Here is a 17,556-nt window from a genome sequence, read left to right on the forward strand (position 1 = left end):
AGTTTTAAAATGTTGAAAATGTAGCAGAGCAAATACAAAGAAACCAACCAAAGGAAACAAGGAAGAAGAATTGATAACAATAAAAAAGAAATTTTTAAAATGAATAATTACAAATAATAAAAATGTCAACAAAACTAAAGGTCTGTGGCAAAACCAAGCAAGAAAAAGAAAAAACAATATGAAAACAGAAACATGCAATGAAAAAGAAAAATACCTACAGATATAACAGATTTTAAATAAAGAATATTATGAGTAACTGAATCAGAATATACTTGATAACTGACAAGATCTTAGTCATAAACTATTTGGAAAAATATAAAATGCCCAAATTAGGAAAATTGAATAGGTCAAAAGCAGTAGAGGCATTAAATGGTCAAAAAAGACCTCCCTGCCACCCAAACTTTATAGCCCTTGGTCTGTTTCACACAGAATTTCTACTAAATTTTCAAGGAAACACTAATCTTACAATTTTTTTCCCCAGATAAGAAGCACTATCTGCTTATTTAATGGTATTAGTGCAATCTTGATTCCAATATCAGATAAAGGCAATAAAAAACTGACAAGCCAGTTTCACTTATGGATACATGTTTTAGTATTCTAAATTAAATATTAGTTGAAATGAAACATTTGATTCTTAAACCATAATTCATTGTTCTGATCAAGTTCATCCCAGGAATGCATTCAAGTCTCAACACAAGAAAATATGTCAAGAGAATTCACCATTATTAATAGACAAAACAAGTGACTATTTAAATTGATGCAGAAAAAGCATTTGATAAATGTAAACACCTATTTGTTAAATAATATGCATCAGAATATGTTAAAACCTTGAGGGGCTATGCTAATGTAATATGTTCTAAGAATCTAGGACAAGCCAGTTTTGTTACTGGCTTGGTCCCATCATTTAATTCACTGTACTTTTATTATTCACTGTACTTTTATTGAAGTTGTTCTTTCATTCCCAGAGGTCCATTAAGGAAGACAGTAAGAATTTTGCTGAAGCATAAAATGACTGGGCAGAAAATGGTCAAAACAGAGGATGGGTTTTAGCTGCAGCTTTTCAAATAGCCCAGGGCAGAGTGGAATGAGAACCAGGGAAATCAATAAAAAGATGGCTGTAGGCCAAGTGATAGACCATGAGTTGCCGGGCCAAGTTTACTCATTCACTTCCTAAACAATAACTTATAATTTTTGCTCTTATAAGAATAGTAGAGTTTTTGGAAGAAAGATCCTACTATTTCAGTAGGAAAAAGATCTGATTTCCCCACCACAGTCACTGTTAACACTTTGGTGGATAGCCAGATATATATACTATGAAGGAGAAAAAAAAAAAAATCCCTAACCATAATGGACTACCAATTGTTTTGTTAACCAGAGAACATTTTTAAAGAATTATTGCCACCAGCATTTAAAGTAACAGTTTTTCTTCTCTGTGGTCTATGCTCTTTCTTGTTTGGGGGTCACAAATTCAAAAGACTTCAGTGGCCAGACAGGTTTCAAGAGTCAAGTAAGTTAATAGCGGTGGCTTGATTGTGTGTTCTAGAGAAAGTGTGACAGTCAAGGGCATTTAAGACAAAGCACATCTGTGGGTCACCAGTTTGCAATCCCTACTTAGATTACAGTTCTTCTCATAACATGTACTATGTGGCTGAGGAAACAGACAAGACATTTACATATGAGAGCAATATTTGGCAAGAGAATCCCATGGTTTACTATGTGTTACTATTTATATGACCCATAAATAAGTATACAGAGGAAGATAAATCTCTTGTGATATTGGGGTGTTGTATCATCATCACCATAATCTTTCTTTTTTATTTATCTTGCTTTTTAGTTTACTAAGTGTTATTAGAATCTTCATTCTGTTGTTTCTCACAGAAACCTTGGATGGAAAATAGGAACAATGTTGTCCATATTTTACATACATGGAATTTCAGTATCAGAGTGCTTAAGCAATTTACCCTTAGTTTCATAGTATTAAGGCCTTGTGCTGGGATATTGCAGTGGGTATCTATGGGACTAGTTATATCTTTTATTAATTGTCACAATGTTCCTTCTGCCAGTATACATGGTGCCTCTGAAAGAGCCATGTTACAAGTTGACTTCAACCCTTGGCCAAGTTGGCCAGTGAGTTCTATCCCTAGAACTTGGTGATTTGGGACAAAGTGATGGCATAATCTCTCCAGGGGGGAAAAAGCTGTGATAGGTAAACCTTTATAACTCTTGGGACCCTATCAGATGAGGCAGTCTATGGATTGGGGAACAGAAGAAGCAGTCCCAAGAGAAAAAGGAGACAAAGAAACACACATTTAACAGTGAGGAGAGGCAAGAGATGGAGTGAGAAATTTTATGGCATTCTAGCCCCTGTATCTAATCACACCTATGGAGCAGCTGCATTTCTATCCTGCGCATAGTTTTTTTTTTTTTTTTTTTTTTTAAGGTTTTACTTATTTATTTGATGGAAAGAAAGAGAGACAGCGAGAGAGGGAACACAAGCCAGGGGAGTGGGAGAGGGAGAAGCAGGCTTCCCGCAGAGCAGGGAGCCCGATGTGGGGCTCGATCCCAGGACCCTGGGATCGTGACCTGAGCTGAAGGCAGATGCTCAACGACTGAGCCACCCAGGCGCCCCTCTATCCTGCCCATAGTTTAAATGCTCAACTTTTACTCAGATTATACTTTTTCTTAAGTTAAGTTTTTCATTTTAATTGCGGTATAGTTAACATTCAATGTTATATTAGTTTCAGGGGTACAATAGTGATTCAACAATTCTATACAGTACTCAGTGCTTCTCATGGTAAGTGTATTATTTAATCCCCATCACCTATATCCTCCTACCCACCTCCCCTCTCATAATCACTAGTTTGTTCTCTATAATTAAGAATCTCTTTCTTGGTTTCTGTCTCTCTCTCTCTCTTTTTCCTTTGCTCATTTGTTTTGTTTCTTAAATTCACATATGAGTGAAATCGTATGGTATTTGTCTTTCTCTTACTGACTTGTTTCACTTAGCATGATACCCTCTAGCTCCATCCATGTTGTTGCAAATGGCAGGATTTCATTCTTTTTTATGGCTGAGTAATATTGCTTTGTATATATATATATATATATACAACATCTTCTTTATCCATTCATCCATTGATGGACATTGCCTGCTTCCATAATTTTGACACTGCAAATAATACTGCAGTAAACATAGAGGTACATGTATCTCTTTGAATTAGTGTTTTTGTATTTTTTGATAAATACCCAGTAGCACAATTACTAGATTGTAGGGTAGTTCTATTTTTAACATTCTGAGGAACCTCCATACTGTTTTCCACATCGGCTGCACCAGTTTGCATTCCAACCAGTAATGCACAAGGGGTTCCTTTTTCTCCACTTTCTTGCCAGCATTTGTTGTATTTTGTGGGTTTTTTTTTTTTTAAAGGTTGATTTATTTGAGACAGAGAGTGTGTGCATGAGCATGGGGACGGGCAGAGAGAGAGGAATAGAGAAAATCCTCAAGCAGACTCCCAACTGAGTGTGGAGCCTCATGTAGGGCTCCATCCCAGGACCCTGAGATCATGACCTACACCACAGTTAAGTCAGCTGCTTAACTGACTGAGCCACCCAGGTGCTCCTGTTTCTTATGTTTTTGATTTTAGCCATTTTGACTGGTGTGAGGTAGTATATCATTGTAGCTTTGATTTGCATTTCCCTGATGATGACTGATGTTCAGCATATTTTCATGTGTCCTTTGGGCATCTGTATGTCTTCTTTGGAGAAATATCTGTTCATGTCTTCTGCCCATTTTTTAATTGGATTATTTTTTGGGTGTTGAGATTTATAAGTTCTTTATATATTTTGGATACTAACCCTTTATCAGATATGTCACTTGCAAATATCTTCTCCCATTCTGTAGGTTGCCTTTTAGTTTTGTTGGTCATTTACTTTGCTCTGCAGAAGCTTTTTATTTTGATGTAATTCCAATTTATTTTTTATTTCCTAGTTTATTTTTGCTTTTATTTCCCTTGCCTCGGGAGACATATCTAGAAAAATGTTGCTAGGGCCCATGTCAGAGAAAGTATTGCCTTTGCTCTTTTCTAAGATTTTCATGGTTTCAGGTCTCACATTTAGGTCTTTAATCCATTTCGAGTTTATTTTCATGTATGGTGTAATTTTTATTCCTTTGCACGTTGCTGTCCAGTTTTCTAACATCTTTTGGTTGAAGAGACTATCTTTTTCCCATTGTATATTCTTTCCTTCTTTGTTGAAGATTAACTGTATAATTGTGGGTTTTTTCCTGGGTTTTCTATTCTATTCTGTTGATCTATGTTTCTATTTTTATGCCAGTACCATACTGTTTTGATTACTAGACCTTTATAATATACCTTGAAGTCAGGAACTGTGTTATCTCTAGCTTTGTTTTTCTTTTTCAAGATTGCTTTGGCTATTTAGGGTCTTTTGTGGTTCCATATAAATTTTAGGGTTGTTCTAGTTCTGTGAAAAATGCTATTAGTATTTTGGTAGGGATTGCATTAAATGTGTAGATTACTTTGGGTAGTGTAGACATTTTAACAGTATTTATTCTTTCAATCCATGGAAAATTCTTGAGAGATATAAGAAACACACGGTCAAGTGTAATGTGTGATTCTTATTTGAATCCTGATTTGAACTAAACACTTTAAAATGTGTAAGAGAATCAGGGACATTTGAACACTGCTTCTTTAATGATATTAAGGAATTATTGTTAATATTTTAGATGTGATGATAAATGACATCATGGCTGCTTTTGAAAAAAAAATGGCTCTTAGACTTAAAGATATACAATGAAGTATGTATGGATCAATTGATACTGATGTCTGGGGTTTGCTTCAAAATAATGCTGAGGAACTTGAACTCAAGTAGTTTCTTCCAGAGCTTGATGATGAAATTATTCTGTTGCAGTAAAAAAATAAACGCAGAGAAATAAGGGATTTATTGGAGAAGAGCGAATTGCCCAGTTTTGTTGATCTATGGGGCCCATGCAGGGATTGTCAGAGATAAGCTTATAAAGGTTGATTAGGGCCAAAGCTTAGAAGGGCCTTGGAAAATAGGCTAAAGAACTTGAAAAGAAATCATTATTTCAATACGTAGGGTACCATCATGTTCTGTACCAAAACTCTGTGGTAAGATTTCATGCTAATTTAAATGCTAATCACCATACTTTGTCAAAATATTGGAAGCTCCCTCTAATGGAAAATGAAATTTGATAAATACTAGATTTATGAAAGATGAATAATGAATTTTAATAACATTTCCTTAATAGTGATAGGAGCATTTTTTTCCATAATTTTATTTTGATCACCTAGATTATAAATTTCTAGTCTGGGAGAACCAGAGTTAAAAAATAATACACTTGCTCTGTGTTTTGTCTAGAGAAGAGCTGAACCCACCAGGTTTCCTACTATTATATTTAGCAATTAAGATTTTAAATTCTCTGTGGTGTTTTTGTTTTTTCCTCAATTTAATGTTTTTTGAATCCATTGTATTATATATCATTTCTAGAAATATTTCCCTCTTCAGTAAAATGTTGATTTGTGACTTTGTTTTGCAAAATGTTTTTTTTAAATTGGACTTTTGAGAAAATCACCTGAATAATGATTAAAAATAAGCAGAATAAATTTTATGTCAAAATTATTTCAAAAGTCATTTCTTTCAGTTGTAGGTGACTGCTGTTGCAATTTTCTTGGCATACAAACCAACTAATTTTAAAGTTAAGCTCTTTATGTGATTGCATGTTTCCTGCCGTTAGAGTAATGAAGATTTTGGAAAGATATCATCAAAGCAGAACTAGGAAGCTTACTTACTGTCTTGAATTATTAGTGTTTTATCACATTTACCATAAACTCCGGTTTCCTAACTTAAGTAATATGAAATGTATCCAATTATAACAGAGTTTATGTTACCTACAGATTTAAATTTAACATTTTGCTTTCAAGTGTCAGATTTTATGGAAATCTATCACGTTTCCCAAAGCATATGTAGCAGAGCAAGGTTGTAAGACTCACAAGTGTCTTAGCTTGAGTTTTTAGAAGCAGGGCATGGGATAGGAATTCTTGTTCAAGTGGTTTATTAAAAAAAAAACAGGTGAAGAGAATTGAGGAAAATAGGCTAAAACAGAAAAAAAAAAAAAAAGACAAAGATGCTGATCCAGAAAGTGGGCTCAGGTGGAGACTGGCTTGTTTGATCCCACAGAAAGCTGTGCAGGACGAATTGTACAAGAAAGTCTCTCCTACCCCATGGGACTCAGTCACTGGCAGTGGTCTTCCCTTGGGAGGGGTGGTCATAGATAATTAGGCAAGGCTGTGCTGTTTGTGTGAGGACGTTTCCAGAGACAGGAGTAGCTGTGTTATCAACTAATATAGTTGCTGGGGGAAAAGCTGCCCCCCCCCCGTTTGCATAATGATGGTGGTTTACCAATAGCATTCTTTACAGTTCATCCTTTGAGCTCACACATCCAAATGTCATGGCACAGCCTTTCCAGAATTCTGATTGGAAAACCTTATAAGGGTATTCCTGGGAGGAGTTCTAGCTGCTGCTGCTGCAGTTTGTTCTGAGGTGGTAACTAATAGGAATCACCTCCTGCCTCTGCTACCAATTCTAAATTCCTCTCCCTAGTGATTAGGACTTAGGCCAATCTGTGCAGTTCGCCTGGTGGGATGCCGAGGCCTCAACCTTATTCTGAAGGGTGTGAGCCTTCTGGTGACTCTGCCTTTACCAGGTCATGGTTGCTGTGCTTTACATATACAATTAGACAATCCATATACAATTATAACAGAATGAAAGTCACATGGCTTACCCAAGTGCTCGGCATATTCCTCCTTGCCTTAATCTATCACAGAAGTTACGGTTCCTCCTGATTATCATGGTCAATTATCACCGTCAGTATAGTAATTCTTTTCTTCGCTTGCTTGTCTCTGCCGTAAGGATCCCAAAGTGAACAGGAAGCAGTGATAATTGTAAGATGAGTGGGATTCTTGCTGTGTCCGTGGTGGAAGGATTATACAAAGCCTAAAATTGTGGGGACAGTATGCATGTTTCCCCAAGTGGGTTCCTGGGGGTTGATAATGAGTGGGACTGCTTCTAACTCCGTCCCTTCTTAGCCAGACCATTCATTCTACTGTTACAGGCAGAGCACTATGGAATGGCTATTGAATTGAGGTGTATGCTGAATTGTAAAAGATAGGGTCCTATCCTTTCAAGGTGTTCTCTTCAAGCTGCTCCTTCAGCGGCACACTTAAGAGTCCATTTCCGCCTTTCATTGGGTTGGCAGCGTGGATGGTACAGTAAATGGTTGGAACAATGGATGTTGTTGTCACAAGACCACTTTTGCTCCTCCTTCGCTGTACAGTGGGTATGTAACTTCATGGTAATGTTATGCACTTATACAGGGCACTAAATTAGACATTCTTCAAGCCCCTGGTAGTGGTGCTGGCTGGGAAGTGTGACCAGAAAAGGCAAAGCCAGAACTGGAATAGTGAGTGGGTCAAGCACAGACAGGATGGAACATTACTCTTTCCGGGGTATCATTCTCTTGTTGGTCTTACTGAAGGGTAATACCATCTGAGGACTCACTGTTGTTCTCTACTGCTGGACATTCAGCGTGGCAATAGCAAGATCATTTTGGCAAGAGCGAGCCCAGCTGATGGTCCGTGGACCCATGGACCATGCACAGGTCTGTGTCTTCCACCGTGGCTAGTCTAGTTCTTGGCTACTTTATTCAAGCACGAGAGAAGCTGAAGACAGAGGGTCGGTGGACTGAGTCATCCTGTCCATCTGGCTGCCAAATGCTTTTTCTGAAGTAGATTCTCTCTAATGGACATTAACTTGTGATAGAAGGGTCCTCATCTCTCTTGAACCTTTTTTAGATGTATTGTTTTCTTAGGGGTTGCTTTAGTTTTATGATGAACATATGTAACTGTGATAACAATCTGCTGGGAACATTTTGCCACTTTAGGGGAGGTGTAGAAATCTTACTTCCATTTAGATTCCTTTGCCCACTTGAAAAATTTGTTTTCTCTACGCACATTGAGCACCCCATCAATTAGTATTATAGTTTTTGCCTCAGCCATCAAACATGATTAAAAAACTCAGGAGAAGTATAATCTGTTATATCCGCTGCCCCCCTTTTTAACCGATTGCATTGTTATTTCTTCCTTTCTGAAGTCATTTACTTTCTGTTTGGAGAATTCCCTGTAGGCATTCTCTAAGGGTAGGTCTGCTACCCTTAGAGCTCCAGATTCCCTTAGTTTTCCATCATCTAAGAATGTCTTAATTTGCCTTCATATCTGAAGGATTTTTTTGTTTTTGCCAGGTATAGAATTTTTAGGGTTGGCAGGTTTTTTTTTTTTTCTCTCAGCACTTGAAAAATGTGCTATTTTAGTATAATATAAACCAGTACTTCTAGGGCTTAAGTTTAATTATATGATTGCAGTCTAAATAACCTATTTTGATTGGAAAAAGAAAAGGCAGGGTACAATTTTGCTCCTTTTCTCATATGGCAGAAAATCTTTCTTTTTGAGGGGAAATACATATGAAAACTTTTTTTTTTGGTTGATCCCAATGATGGTTGGATACTAGGTAGTTGTTTCTTGCTTTCTTTTTCTTCTGAGACATACAGAGAGAAACAGCAACTGTTCTAAGGGCAAAGAGGATGAAAACACAAACAAACAGTTCAGTCCAAATGAGCAGCCTCCTCTGTCTGCAACAGAGAAGAGGGAGCCAATTCCACAAAAGCAAAAATCCATCTTGGGAAGCTCTCTGAGGTAAAATGTAGGGAGTTTGGAGTCAGGCATACCTGGCTTTGGATCCCATATCCACCGTTTACTAGGTGCATGGTCTTTGGTGAGTGATTTAACCTCTCTAGGTCTCAATTCCCCCATAGAGAAAATCGAAATAATAATACTTCTTTGAGTCATTGCGAGAATTTAAACAGATGAGATACACAGGCTTCTAGCAACACGATTCATTCTCAACTGTCTTTCCAGGGTTTTTCAGTTGTATTTCTTCTTTCCCCTTTCACATAAAGGCTATGTAAAGGTTAAGGAAAACCCATCAGGGAGGGTGTCTAGCTCCATCTTGGGAAACATGGTGAACTAGCCAAGTTAAGATTTATCGCAAAAGGTATAATGTGAATCTTTTATTTCTTTAAAAGTTGTGATGTTATCACCTTCAAAGTTTATAGTGAGTTGCTGTTATTTGTTTAGTTTATTAGTTTAATTATTTTAATAAAGGTAGATATAAAAAAGAAGTTTAGTAGTCTGGGTCAAATCAAGGGAGAGATGTCTTACAGCACCTTGAACAGAGAAAGTTTTATATAAAGAATTATTAACTACAACAGGACATTGGAACAATGAGGGTTTTGCTAGTAAGAAGAGAACATGAATGAATACAATAAAACAGATATAAAGGCAGTTACTACCCAGAGCTGAGATAGAGAGTCCAAGGAATAGACCCCCCTCTGCCCTCCTACTCCACAGCTGAGATCTGAACCCTATGGGAAAACGCACAGCCCTAACTGGATGTCAGAGTCCCAGTGACCTAATTGTGATGGTACTGTGGGGGAATTTACTGGAAATCTGCCCTCAGGAACTGGCTAGAGTTCTGCCCTCCAGGGCTCTGGGAAAAGTTGAGGAGGTGTCACCCGTGAAGCAGTGCTACAAATCTGCCTGGAAGTGGTGATGGCGTCTGTATTGCTGCCATCTTTGTACTTCTGGAGGCTGGCTCTGGAGAAGCTATACACACTGCAGGAGCCGGCCAAGCGAGCACCTCAGAACCAGGAAGCAAAACGCTTTCTGCCTACAGCGTCTCTCCAGCAGCCTCTACTGACAAAGTTTGACACTGTGTAGCTGACAGTGGAAAATATTTAAGGGGCCCAGATCCATTCTCATAGAGCAAGCAAAATGGATGAATTTGGAGATAAGAGGTAATAATTTATCACGGGTACATAGGGATGGAGAATTCATGATTTGAAAATCTGTGTTAGGACTTAGAGTGATTGTCTTAATCTTATACAAAGCATTGGCTCAATTATTCAAACCATGGTATCAATGCACCAATGCCTCCTGGTGAGAGTAAATTGAAATTGCATTTCAAATCTTTGTGCCAGTTAGATATTTTATAATTGAAATTGTAAAACAGAGGCTATAGGATTGTGGCAAAAATAAATTACATTTAAAAACCTGTTTCTAGTTAGAGGTACTTAGATGGCAACATAGATATTATTGTATAAATTTGAATATGATTTGATTTGATCCTGAAAAATTTATTTTAGTATTAGGGTGAGGAGTTCAAATGATAGCTCATCTAACAGCTCAGATGATTCAGGTTTAAGCCTCTCAGGTTGGCTTTAGGTTTGCAAAAGGTGTTAGATATATGGGTTCTAGAGTAAGCTCATGATCCTACTAATTGAGTGACTGCTGAGCAAGTGCAAAGGTCTGCAGGACTGAGGAGTATTATTAATGGACTTTCATTAAAAGTTGATGCCATGTATAACTTTCCCCTGGATTTATATAAATATAATTTTTTATACATGTTTAATTTATTTTTGCCTTCTCTGAGACATTTAGAATTTTATTTAAATTTAAGTATAGTTGAGGTTCATATGGCCCTTCTTTTCAATACGTCTGTGTCTTTGGGGTAAATACCCAGTAGTGCAACTGCTGGATCATAGGGTAGCTCTATTTTTAATTTTTTGAGGAACCTCCACACTGTTTTCCAAAGTGGCTGTGCCAACTTGCATTCCCACCAACAGTGTAAGAGAGTTGCCCTTTCTCCACAACCCCTCCAACATTTGTTTTTTCTTGCCTTGTCAATTTTTGCCATTCTCACTGGTGTAAGGTGGTATCTCAATGTGGTTTTGATTTGAATTTCCCTGATGGGTAATGATGATGAACATTTTTTCATGTGTCTGTTAGCCATTTGTATGTCTTCTTTGGAGAAGTGTCTGTTCATGTCTTCTGCCGATTTTTTAACTTATTTGTTTTTTGGGTGTTGAGTTTAAGAAATTCTTTATAGATCTTGGAAATCAGTGCTTTGTCTGTAGTGTCATTTGCAAATATCTTCTCCCATTCTGTGGGTTGCCTCTTTGTTTTGTTGACTGTTTCCTTTGCTGTGCAGAAGCTTTTTATCTTGATGAAGTCCCAAAAGTTCATTTTTGCTTTTGTTTTACTAGCCGCTGGAGATGTATTTTGAAAGAAGTTGCTGTGGCTGATGTCGAAGAGGTTACTGCCTATGTTCTCCTCTAGGATTTTGGTGGATTCCTGTCTCACATTGAGGTCTTTCATCCATTTTGAGTTTATCTTTGTGTATGGTGTTAGAGAATGGTCGACTTTCATTCTTCTGTATATAGCTGTCCAATTTTCCCAGCACCATTTATTGAAGAGACTGTCTTTTTTCCATTGCATATTTTTTCCTGCTTTGTCGAAGATTAGTTGACCATAGGGTTGAGTGTCCATATCTGGGCTCTCTATTCTGTTCCATTGGTCTATATGTCTGTTTTTGTGCTAGTACCATGCCGTCTTGGTGTCACTGCTTTATAATATAGCTTGAAATCGGGCAACGTGATGCCCCCAGCTTTGTTTTTCTTTTTCAACATTTCTTTGGCAATTTGGGGTCTTTTCTGATTCCATACAAATTTTAGGATTGTTTGTTCCAGCACTTTGAAAAATGTCATTGGAATTTTGATCGGGATGGCATTGAAGGTATAGATTGCTCTGGGTAGCATAGACATTTTAACAATGTTTATTCTTCCCATCCATGAGCATGGAATGTTTTTCCATCTTTTTGTGTCTTCTTCAATTTCTTCCATGAGTGTTCTATAGTTCCTAAAGTTTAGATCCTTTACCTCTTTGGTTAGGTTTATTCCGAGGTATCTTATGGTTTTTGGTGCTATTGTAAATGGAATTGTTTCTCTAATTTCTCTTTCTACAGTTGCATTGTTAGTGTATAAGAAAGCAACTGAAATTTCTGTGCATTGGTTTTGTATCCTGCCACATTACTGAATTGCTGTTTGAGTTCTAGTAATTTGGGGGTGGAGTCTTTTGGATTTTCCACATAAAATATCATGTCATCGGCAAAGAGAGAGAGTTTCACTTCTTCTTTGCCAATTTGAATACCTTTTATTTCTTTTTGTTGTCTGATTGCTGTTGCTAGGACTTGAAGGGCCATATGCACCCCAATGTTCATAGCAGCAAAGTCCACAATAGCCAAACTGTGGAAAGAGCTGAGATGCCCTTCAACAGATGAATGGATAAAGAAGATGTGGTCCATATCCATATCTACAATGGAATATTATTCAGCCATCAGAAAGGATGAATACCCAACTTTTACATCAACATGGATGGAACTGGAGGAGATTATGCTAAGTGAAATAAGTCAAGCAGAGAAGGTCAATTATCATATGGTTTCACTTATTTGTGGAACATAAGGAATAGCAGGGAGGACATTAGGAGAAGGAAGGGAAAAATGAAGGGGGTGGGAATCGGAGGGAGAGATGAACCATGAGAGACTATGGACTCTGAGAAACAAACAGGGTTTTAGAGGGAAGGGGGGTGGGTTAGCCCGGTGATGGGTATTAAGGAGGGCACGTACTGCACGGAGCACTGGGTGTTATATGAAAACAATGAATTGTAGATCACCACATCAAAAACTATGATGTATTTTATGGTGACTAATGTAACATAATAAAAGAAAAGAAAAGAAAAGAAATTTAAGTATAGTTGATATACAATATTATATTTGTTTCAGGTGTATAACGTAGTGACTCAACAACTGTATTCATAACAAAATGCTCACCATAGTAAGTGTAGTTATCATCTGTCACCAGAAAAGTCATGATAGTATTATTGACTATGTTCCCTATGCTGTACTTTTCATCTTTGTGACTTATTTTGTAACTGGAAATTTGTACCTCTTAATACCCTTCACTTTTGACAATACATTTCTTTTGGAAATTCTTCTCTCCTTTGTTTCACATGGCCCTGTTTATTTTCCTCTTCTAGGCTCTGTTGTTGTTGTTATTGTTATTGTTGTTGTTCTGAAGCATTTAGAGTGTCAGTATTCCTGAGTTCCATCTTTGATGCTCTTTCTTATTCTGTATGTTTTTTCCAGGGAGGCAGTATAACATCACACTTAAAAGCACAGAGCTTCGAGTTAGAGAAATCTTGAATATTAGCTCTGCCAGTTCCTGCTTTGTGATCTTGGGTAACTTAATATCTCCAGTCTCAATGTCCTCAACTGTAAAAATGAGCTACCCTCTCTTACCTCCTAGAGTTGTTGAGATTTTGAAATGAGATATACATAAAGCCTTTATCATAGTGCTTGGCACACAGAAAGTGCCAAATAAATAGTACTTTTGATGATCTATTTGTCTGGTTCAAATAATATGCTTATGATTCCAGATCTTTAGCTAAAGCTTCTCTATTGGGGCTCCAAATCTCTATATGTAGTCATCTATATCAGTGTCAAGTGCTGTTTGTGGTCTATTGTAAATCGGTGATGAGAATTACATTGGTATAAGAAGAACTGAAAAAAAAAAAAAAAGACTTCAGTTGAGTTTTAAATTGAAGGCAAGTTACCTTAATTCAATAAATTGCCTTTTTTTAAAAAAGATTTTATTTATTTGAGAGAGAGAGAATGAGAGAGAGTGAGCACATGAGAGGAGGCAGGGTCAGAGGGAGAAGCAGACTCCCTGCTGAGCAGGAAGCCCGATGCGGGACTCGATCCCGGGACTCCAGGATCATGACCTGAGCCGAAGGCAGTTGCTTAACCAACTGAGCCACCCAGGCGCCCTCAATAAATTGCCTTTTGTATCAAGATTCACACCTTAATTTTCGGTGTTGAAATATCCTTTTATAAGAATGAAACGTCGATATAAGTAGATGATAGTTTTTTAAGGAAACATATCCTGACCTAGCAAAAGAAAGAATTGGCAGTCTGAAAGTGGTTCCTCATATTTATTTGAAAATTTTGCAGGTCTGTGAAACCTGAAAGGCCTGGGAGCCTCTGATCTGTTGGATAGCTTTACTTGAATAAACCGTGAGTGCCTCAAACTTGACACTATAAAAAGTATATTTATTATCTCCTTCTTTCCCTTCGCACACAACCCAACTCCTTTTTCTTCTATACTATAAAGGATGTTATAACTCTCCATCCCAGTTGATTGTAGGAAGTGAGTTATCCTCAAACCTCCCGGGTGCTATTACCCTTACGTTTAAGTGGTTGCTAAGTCCTCCAGTCTGTCTCTTGATATTTCTTGATTCATACTCATTGCCACTGTCATTATTTTTTGTTGTTGTGATTGTTTTCTTCTTACGTCCAGACTCCTTTCATTCCACTTCATCCTCTCCTAAGCTGCCAGAATGATCTTTTGCTTCCCTGCCTAAAATCCCCCAAGATCTAGCTGTCTCCTTTGGGGCTAAATTTTTCAGTACAGACAGAAAGTCCCTCCCTTCGCATCTGCTACCCCTGCTTCACGTGGCTCCCTCATGTCTGCCATAATCAACTGCTTGCATCTCTGCTGTCTTGGAATCTTTGTAAATCCAGTTCTACCTGCTAGTAAATATCCTCTCCTCATCTAGACAATTCCAATTAGCCCTTTAATGTTCCATTCAAGTTTCTACCAATAAGACAGATATATGGAAACAGTATTTCGTGTGTTGGCACATTTTCATACCATTTACTTTCATTATTGAATAAAGGGGTATGGCTAAGGGTGCCACTAGGGGATAGGCAGAGGGCATAGGAGGCGTGCTATTAACATAGCTACACATTCCCAGGCTCCAGCGCTGATCTGCAACCAGGACTGTTTGTAAATATGAAATGTGCCCTCTCCTTTTAGGTACGCAGGTATGTCTTCTGTGCTGTGTGTAGCAATAACCAGAAATATAAATTAAAAAATAAGATTATCGGATGAGATCAGCTAATGCAACAGCTTGTCTTCTTGAGGAAAAGTTCTAAAAGTTTAATAATCATCCACTATTTTCTTATAGGATGGTTCTTGTTGTGAATTGTACCTCAAGACTCAGAGGGGACCCAGAGAAGTACCATTGCTTATCCTTAACTATGTCTTTCACCTCTGCTGTCTAGAGGGGGACCTCAGAGAGAAGAAACTCCCTTTCCTACTCAGGTAGGACAGTTGAGCTTCAGGAAAGGCTTATATTATCTAAGCCTGATCAAAGGCTTAGATATTTTTCTTTTATTTGAAAATTAATAAAATTAATTAAAAAATTAATTTGAAAAATAATGCTTCACATCATATATGTTCTTGATGGCATGAAAGTACTTTGCTACTGTTTCAGTTAGGATGCTAGGGCTACAGTTAAATACCCAAGTGAGCATTTGAGACATTTAATTCTCTTACATTGCAAAGTGTACTGGAAGAGGCAGTACATCTAGTTCATAAGCTCTGTGATGTCATCAAGGACCCACTTTCTTTTCACCTTTCTGTTCCTTGGCACATTTAATTTTCTTTTTTTTTTTTTTGGCAGGTGAAACAATTTTATTTCACAGTTGTCTTTAAAACCACAAAGACACTGTGTTCTTCATATAAAAGCATTAGTACAGATACCTGTACTTTCTAGAAAATGATTATATAGACCCTCTCAAAGAAAATTCACACCATTATATGGTTTCAGACAAGTTGCTAGGGAAAAACACGTCTGTACTCATTCCTAAGTGTAGATTATTGTCATCAGTACATGTTCCTGCATTCTTAAAGATTTGATAATAAACATATAGACTGGCTTGTAACTTAATGTTCCATCGGTTCATCAGCCTTTTCTGCAGGTTCATCAGCAGGTTGAGCAGGCTGTGCCTTTCTCTGTGGTCTTTCTTCAAGACCTTCCAGGAGTGGAGATACATCATCATCATCATAAATTGTAAACTCCAAGTCTTTACCAACAATTCCAATGGAAACATTCTTTGTAGTTAGGTCCTGTTCTGCAGGAGGTGTCTCTCGTAAGGCGCACAGACCATGTTTAACCAGTTCATTCAAATTGCACTCCATAAACCCAGACATATGGCTCTTCAAGTAAGAACGAGCTGATTGAGAACGGGCTCCAATGGACATGGCTCTACAGTCAAAATAGTTGGCAGATGGACAGGTTTGGAAAATGTGAGGGCCCATATCATCATAACCAGCAATAAGCAGCCCAACACCATATGGTCTCCGGCCATATCATTGTGTTGGTATCTGGGTCTTGCTTCCAATTGGAGATACAAGACGAGACACAGGAAGAGATCTGTCAAATACAAATCTGGAATCCAAACACTCTTGGCGCATAAAATTACATAACAGTCTAGCATCAGCAGTACATCCCGCAATTGAGATACCAATATGGTTGTCAACATGGAGAATTTTTTTCTGATTGAGCTGCAAGCTCTAATTGTGCTCTCTTCAATGCAACCAACACTGCATGTGTTTTCAGACCAACTGTGGCTGAGCCTTGCTCGACAGCTTCCATTGCATACTCAATTTGATGAATCCTGTCCTGAGGGCTCCAAACAGTGACATCACTGTCATCCTGGTTGCGAAACATGGTTCCGGCGCAGGTCTGGCTGCGGCCTCCTGCAGAGGTGCGGGCTCAGGAAGGTTCAACAGCACATTTAATTTTTGTCCTTTTTTTTGCATCATATGGCGAGATGGTTGCTGAAGTTCTAAGCATCACTATGACATGGCATCATCCCAAATAGGGAGGAATCAAGAGGAGACATTAAAGTCATGATCGATAAGACTAGCCATAATCCAGTCCTTGGAACTGGGCATATTGCCAGCCCCAAAACAAGTGGGTTTTGTTAGCAAGGAAAAAGGGAGAGAATGGCTATGGGGTGAGCAACTAATATTGTCTGCTACATGTAATCATTCCTTTTTAACCATGTGAAATATAACAGTGTTGCATAAAGGCTCTAGCTTGGGTTTTATTTCTCCTATGTCTGTATCCAGACCAATTTTATTTCTTCTCCCTTGTTCCCCCTTGACTTTCCACAATTTAACCTTTCCTTCTCCTGGCACCTCCCCATCACCACCCAGTGGATTTAAGGAAGTCCTACTATTATTTACTACTATGTGTTAGGTTGACCAATGTGAACTTGCCAATATTAACATATTTTTCCCACAGAAATTTCACAATTTACCCAAATAATTTGGACAAATGGAAAGTAAATGATAACTATGGAAAGTAAGTATATAAAAGTTGCTTAAAGCCACCAGAGAATATTTCAAATGATGAAAACAAACCTAGTTTGCAACTTAAAAACCAGTAATAATTTACATTAGACATCTTCATTTGGAAAAGAGAAAAAAAAAGCCACCTGCTAATAACATTGAATCACATTCCTAGTGATTGACAATGGTGGACAAGATGTCCATTTTTATTTCTTAAATTTGATTAAGGTAATCCAGTCATATCCTACAGAGAGGGGGAAAAAAAAGGCATTATCTTATGACTTTCTTGTATAGTATGAACTACTATTTACCTTACACCTTCCTCTATCCCAGCTGGGTATATCACAATGTCTGCACAAATATTGAAAAAGGAA

At 37.7% G+C, this 17,556-nt stretch overlaps 1 protein-coding gene and 1 pseudogene across 7 annotated transcripts in view; one reads left to right on the forward strand and one right to left on the reverse strand.

Moving 5' to 3' along the window:
- The window catches only part of GRXCR1 (glutaredoxin and cysteine rich domain containing 1), a 306,510-nt gene that overhangs the window by 66,926 nt on the left and 222,028 nt on the right, over positions 1 to 17,556 (forward strand). For 3 of the 7 annotated variants that reach the window (XR_003520592.1, XR_003520587.1, XR_003520590.1), the window contains exon 4: positions 13,993 to 14,055. The exons of the other annotated variants lie outside the window; for them this stretch is intronic. The gene's annotated coding sequence lies outside the window, so the exon portion shown is untranslated. The remainder of the gene's footprint in view (positions 1 to 13,992; positions 14,056 to 17,556) is intronic. 7 annotated transcript variants of the gene reach the window in all.
- LOC113924228 lies at positions 15,770 to 16,556 on the reverse strand (annotated as a pseudogene).

The sequence above is a fragment of the Zalophus californianus genome, chromosome 2 (genome assembly GCF_009762305.2).
Source record: "Zalophus californianus isolate mZalCal1 chromosome 2, mZalCal1.pri.v2, whole genome shotgun sequence".
NCBI lineage: Eukaryota > Metazoa > Chordata > Mammalia > Carnivora > Otariidae > Zalophus > Zalophus californianus.